Raw genomic sequence first — 6146 nt, 5'->3', positions numbered from 1 at the left:
ATAGAAAATATCAAAATTTCAAAGCAATACTATATGGGTTTTTTCCTTTGCTTAAAATACAATAAAGGCAAATAACTTTTGAAATTTAAGGAGATCTGATAGTTAATTTATTCACCATCCAGCCGTCTTAAGGGTACCTGACCGATGAAAGCATTTATATGTTGCGACGTGCTTTTTTCGATAGGGATCAGTCGCGATCAGATATTGAACACACGGCCTTTTCATCTTTTCATTGGTGCCTAGGTGGTTTTAACGAATTATTGTTCTGTAACAAATTATCTGATCTCAAAGAAAAAAATTAGCTAAGATTTAGATAAAATACAACAGGCCAAAAGTATAATTATGTAGAAAGTATTTTATGATGATCAGCGATACACATATACGAATAGAAAGTATTTATATGCATGTGTTTCCTTTAAAAAATCACTCTGTACAGATTATTTTTAAATTTGAGGTTCATCTTCTTCTGTCGCTTACAAAATAATAAAATACTATAATGATTATTCATGAGAATATAAATTCGGAAATTGAATAGTAAATATACATATCTCAAAAATTTGATGTAAACATAGAAATGTACAAATCACATGTAGCTTGTCATGCATCCGTATTACCACTGAAATAGATTAATTACTGAAGGCCCCGTTATAATTGATTGATGAAAAATATATCCTTACCACTAACACTTTTAAACATGTATTCACCGTATGATTTGTACATGTCTCCAGTTGGAGTGTTAAGATTAACGACATCCTAAAGCTTTTGTTGTAGATCTTATTTTCTTTGTAATGATGTATGTGGGTATCCGTTCTAGTTCATGGTCCTATAAAGATATTTCTGCACGATATATGACCTTTCAATTAGAATTAAACTTCCGATTACTTCATGGGTAATGAACCATAAATTCAAGGTTGTTACAGTTTGGGCCAAATATGTATTTGCTTAATACAGGTGCATTGCTGGGTGCTTGTTTTAAATTTCAGGCCCAGGTTATTTGAACATATATGCGTTTATAATAAGTACATTTAAATTAGAGCATTAATATAAAGTGTAACGACCTTTCAAATGCTTTGTTGTAGATCTAGTAACATCTTTCTAATGATGTATGTATGTATGTATTCGTTTTAGTTCATGGTCTAATAGAGATATTTCTGCATGATTTATGGCATTTCAATTAGAATTGAACTTCCAATTACTTTATGCGTAATGAAGCGTACCATCAAGAATTGTTGGGGGTCAAATATGTAAGTTCATGTATATATATGTATTGCTGGATGGTTATTTTAATTTCACGCTTAGCAGGTTTGTGTCATCTCTGTGAAAAAGCATGTTTTAAAAACTAGACAAGGACCACAGATTCATATAGGGCTTAAGAGATGTTGTTCTACATCGGGATCAATTTCTGTTCCTTGCTCATATTTTGGGTTTGCGTATTCAGATTCGGTCCATAAAGGAAACAAACTACGCGAAATAAAAGAAGGATTAAATTGGTAGAAATGTTCTACGGGCGCTGAGAGAAAGAAACCATGTTTGTCAGCAAAGACTAATATTATTTTTTGTTTTCCCTTGGACTGAAATGTCACACTTTCATTGGTTTAAACAAAGCACGTGATTGCCTCATATATCTCTATTATAATATTTGTTCGGTGAGAAATAATATTAGGCAATATGGCCGTCATTGGCCGATGCTTCGATTACTCATTTCGACATTTCATAGTATTTAATACATAAACCGCATGCTATAAGTTCTCAAAGTATTTGGAGTAGTTGCCCTTTGAATTTCTTTAAAACCAGAGAAGTTGCCTGTAGAATATTGACGTCACATTGTTTTGTCTGGAGGAGAATAAAATGGCAGCGTCGAAATTTGCTCAAATCTCTGCAGAGGAAAGGGGGAAAACATATAAAAATTGAATAGCAACAAAACATTTTAAGTAAACATGGGTGAAGCAAAGATTTTTAAAGAGTATTTGAAAGGTGAGAATAAATTGGACGAGATGTTAGGCATCTTGTAAATGGCTTTGCAAAGATCATCACTATTTGGGAAAAAATATGTCGCTTGATAGTCCTTGGGAAAAAAAAACACTTATTAGGTTAGTTACTGACTCACTACGGAAATATATTGGGTCGATCAATCTCATAGACGGCTCGGCTTCGCCTCGCCATCTATGAGATTGATCGACCCAATATATTTCCGTAGTGAGTCAGTAGCTAACCTAATAAGTAATAATGATTTACATCTGTTCGTTGTTGCATTTTAATTTGTTAAAAACATATTATGTTAAAACTATATGTAGTTATGGTAAACTAATTAGATAGACTAAATTATCTTTCAATTTAGTTTTTAATTTTTTTAAAATGGTAAATACAGCTAGTGTATGAATAAGATTAAACTCATACTCAGTTTTGCGCTAAAGAAGAAAAAAATACTCAAAAAGATTAATATCATGTACGTAAAATGATTCAGTTAAATCACACGCCTTAAAGAACGAACGATGGCACAGTGTAAACTTACTTATATTTGCGATTTAAACAATTTTTGGCAAATACACATCTACTATTAAGATTATTATAGCTATCAAGCCTGCGGTGTTCTTCCTTTGAAGACCTATGTGCATTTAATCTTAATACCCTTACGGAGGCGGATCTTATAGAATATCCGGTGTAGCAACACAGTAATGATGCAGTATCCAATAAATTAAATGATATTAAGAGGTATTAGTATTGGACAGATTCCTGATTTCATAATTTCATAATTAAAAAACTACATAGCCTCTCGTTGATGATACAATTTATGTTGTTGCTACATCAAATCATTATACTTGTATTTTTTAAGTCAAACTTAAATATTTTTATAAAATACAGGATTTTGCAGGTTTTATTGACACATATTCTATGGTATCCATTTGTCTTGGTTTTATCATTTTCTTCACATAATCTTTTTATAATCTTTGGAGTAAAGCATGAACAAACATGTCGTCAATATAATTTTTCAAACAGTTATGTATATTTGTGATAAAATTATTCTTAAATTTAATGTAGACCATTTTCTTTGTATTTCCTCATTCTTATGTTCCCGAACATTTGGTAGTTGGAAAGAGAATATTCTGTTGCAAAAAACAGCACGCTTTATAATACGTCCTTTAGATCGTTTTAACACAAAAATACCTACTCAGATTTTGACAATTCTATTGCACAATCCCACTCGCTTCGACCACAAGATTGGAGCTGTAATTTAACTTCAGATCAAACCCCAACTAAAGCTAGAAAAAACTCGAAATAGCGAAGATAGAACCATTTTAACAAGACCTTGGATTTTCAGTAGGATGTAACGATCTATTTCTTGCTTCAAAACAAGTTAAAATGACGCTGGTTTCAAGTGAAATATACACCGATTGCGTAGTCTTTGCTCAAAAGCCAGACAAATCGTGTTGATTTCAAAGAGCCATGCCTGAGAGGCCTACAATGAAATAGACAGGCCTACATGTACGTCACATTGCAGTTTGCCTCAACTACCCAAAGTCCAAGCTCTTGTTAAAATGGTTCTATAAAGAAATCTTCCTTGACCAAATCCCAAACGTCACAAGTCATTGCGGACGATTCCTATATAAAAAAAAATCTGTTGCAAATGCGAGTGTAGTTCAAATTCTTTTGACGTAACCACTTCGCGGATGAAAAAAAATATTTAAGTTAAATTTAAAAAAAGGTCTATAATCAACTTCAAGACACGCTCGGACAACCAAACAAATGAGACTATGTGCTGTAAGTTTGATACATTTGACAATCTGCATTGTTTTCGAATGTGTTCAGGTGACAAAGGGGGTCGTTTTCATATGAATACATATGCTTCTGTTGCATTAAAGCCGATGGTCAGGTACAAGGACTTTAAAAAAAAAACCAGAGTCGGATAACGAGACAATTGACCTTTGGCAATTAATGTTATCATACTTGAATCGGCCCACCACCGTCCAAAAATGGAGCGCTAACCAGCTGATGCCCAACAACGATGAGATAGAATATGAATGGATTCGGGCGACAATAGACAGACCATTGGATCCACACTGATCGTGAACGAAATCCGGCTTCTTCGTTCTTTTTCCATTGCATGGAAATCTATATTCAACAAATCGAAAACGTACGGAATATAAATCATTATTATGTTGTCATCCGACGAAAAAAAACCCACCAAAATCGAAGCAGATGACCGAATTTTTCAAAACCGGTGAGAAGCTAAATGGCAAGATTCAAAACTGCGTCCAGAGTTTTAAATTACCAATATTTAGTTAATATTATCATCATATTAAAGCAAATTTCTTTTAAGAGAAAATTAATTTATATATATAAAGAATATACAGTAATAACAAATCAATTGCTTTGATAAGCAGGTGTGAACTACATGTACCTTTTGTTTTACTAAACTGATTTAAATATACCCTCGCGGATGTGACTTCGTACCTCAGTCACGGTGTCCATTATCATATAAACCATTCATGCGTTATGTCTTAAAGGTGTTGGTAATTTGGTATCACACAAAATCAAACAAATGTCAATTTGAATAAGGTACACTTGCTGCATTTACATAAAACACGTCAAATTCATGTGAAATACAAAAAGAAAAGCGATAATCGACAAAAGGCTGGGACATTCTGTCTATACTTGTAAGGGTTTCTATATATTCATGCCTAGATTTTCAAGTACGTGTGACTGTCTTTATTTCTAACGTGTGATCTGAGAGAAACAAATTTTTAAAAGGGCTTCTTTAAAAAGTTATTTATTCATTCATTTAACTACTTTTAAATGTTTTGTTATTTTGTGTAGATAATAGTTTGTACTTATAATTACATTATATTTAGATAGATATTCACATAAAACATTTGTGATTTTGTAAAGAATTTGCAAAAATGCTGTTGGAAAACACACTTTTCATTCACTTGATTTCATAACATCACAAATAATGACGGGCAAAAAACGTTTTTAAAACATCCCTATCATGAATCAAAGTTTAAAATAAGTTCCAAACCGTTTATGTCATTTCGAGGGTAATTTCTTTTATGACTGCTATCAATGTTGAAGTCGACGGAGATAACGCTATTGAAATTTCTACAATTGAACTTTTGTTAAACTATATTTTATTAACCCCTAGTTATAACACTGTATTAAAATGAGACAATCCATTCTTAAAATACTTTCATCTTCATTTGTAAATTATTTGGTTTGAGTTTAGAGTCATGATTTGTAAATTCTATCAAAAGAACATTTATATTTCTACATTAAGGGCTTTACTCGTATGATGATAAGATGTTTATAGATCTCACCAACATGTGCATATAGACTATTATTATAATTAAAATATATCATTATACATTGCTTCGTGCTTTTGTGACAGTGGTTTGTCGCAATCAGATACTGAACCCACAGCTATCCATTTTGCGCCAAGTGGTATTAAACAATTTGTATTTTTTTTTCTTATCATTTATCTCACAGAGAGATTAAGAAAAAGAAAGGATTTATGTGTACATGTGTTTTCTAAATAACATTTTCCTAAAGATAATTTTTCTATGCACATAATTCTTAAATTTGAGGTCCAGCTTCTTTTGCACACAACTTTTGAAATAAAATTTTAGCATGCTTATTCATGACCTTATAAATGCGGAAATAGTAATTTTACACGTCTTACAAATTCAATGTAAATATAGTCTACAACACACTTGTACCGGTATATGCGTCCGTGCGTTTTGTGTGTTTGCGCATGTATTAAAAATTGTAATCAATTAATTAATCATTACCCCATGCAAGATATATCCTTAGCACTAGCAATTTTAAACATGTATTCATCATGGTATATACATGTCTCAGATTGGAGTATTTAGTTTAACGACCTTTCTGAAGCTATTGTTGTAGATCTTATTTTCTTTCTAATGATGTATGTAGGTATCCGTTCTAGTTCATGGTCGTATAAAGATATTTCTGCACGATTTATGACCTTTCAGTGAGAATTAAATTTTCAGTTACCTCATGCGTAATGAACCATGACATCAAGATTTGTCAAATATGTACCTTATTTATATGTTGGTATTGTTGGGTGGTTGATGTTGTTTCAGGCTCAACTGGTTCATGTTATCTCTGTATAAATAGAGCATGTTTCGAAA

This window comes from Magallana gigas, chromosome 6, assembly GCF_963853765.1.
Source record: "Magallana gigas chromosome 6, xbMagGiga1.1, whole genome shotgun sequence".
Taxonomy (NCBI): Eukaryota; Metazoa; Mollusca; class Bivalvia; order Ostreida; family Ostreidae; genus Magallana; species Magallana gigas.
Note: the sequence above shows the minus strand (reverse complement) of the source record.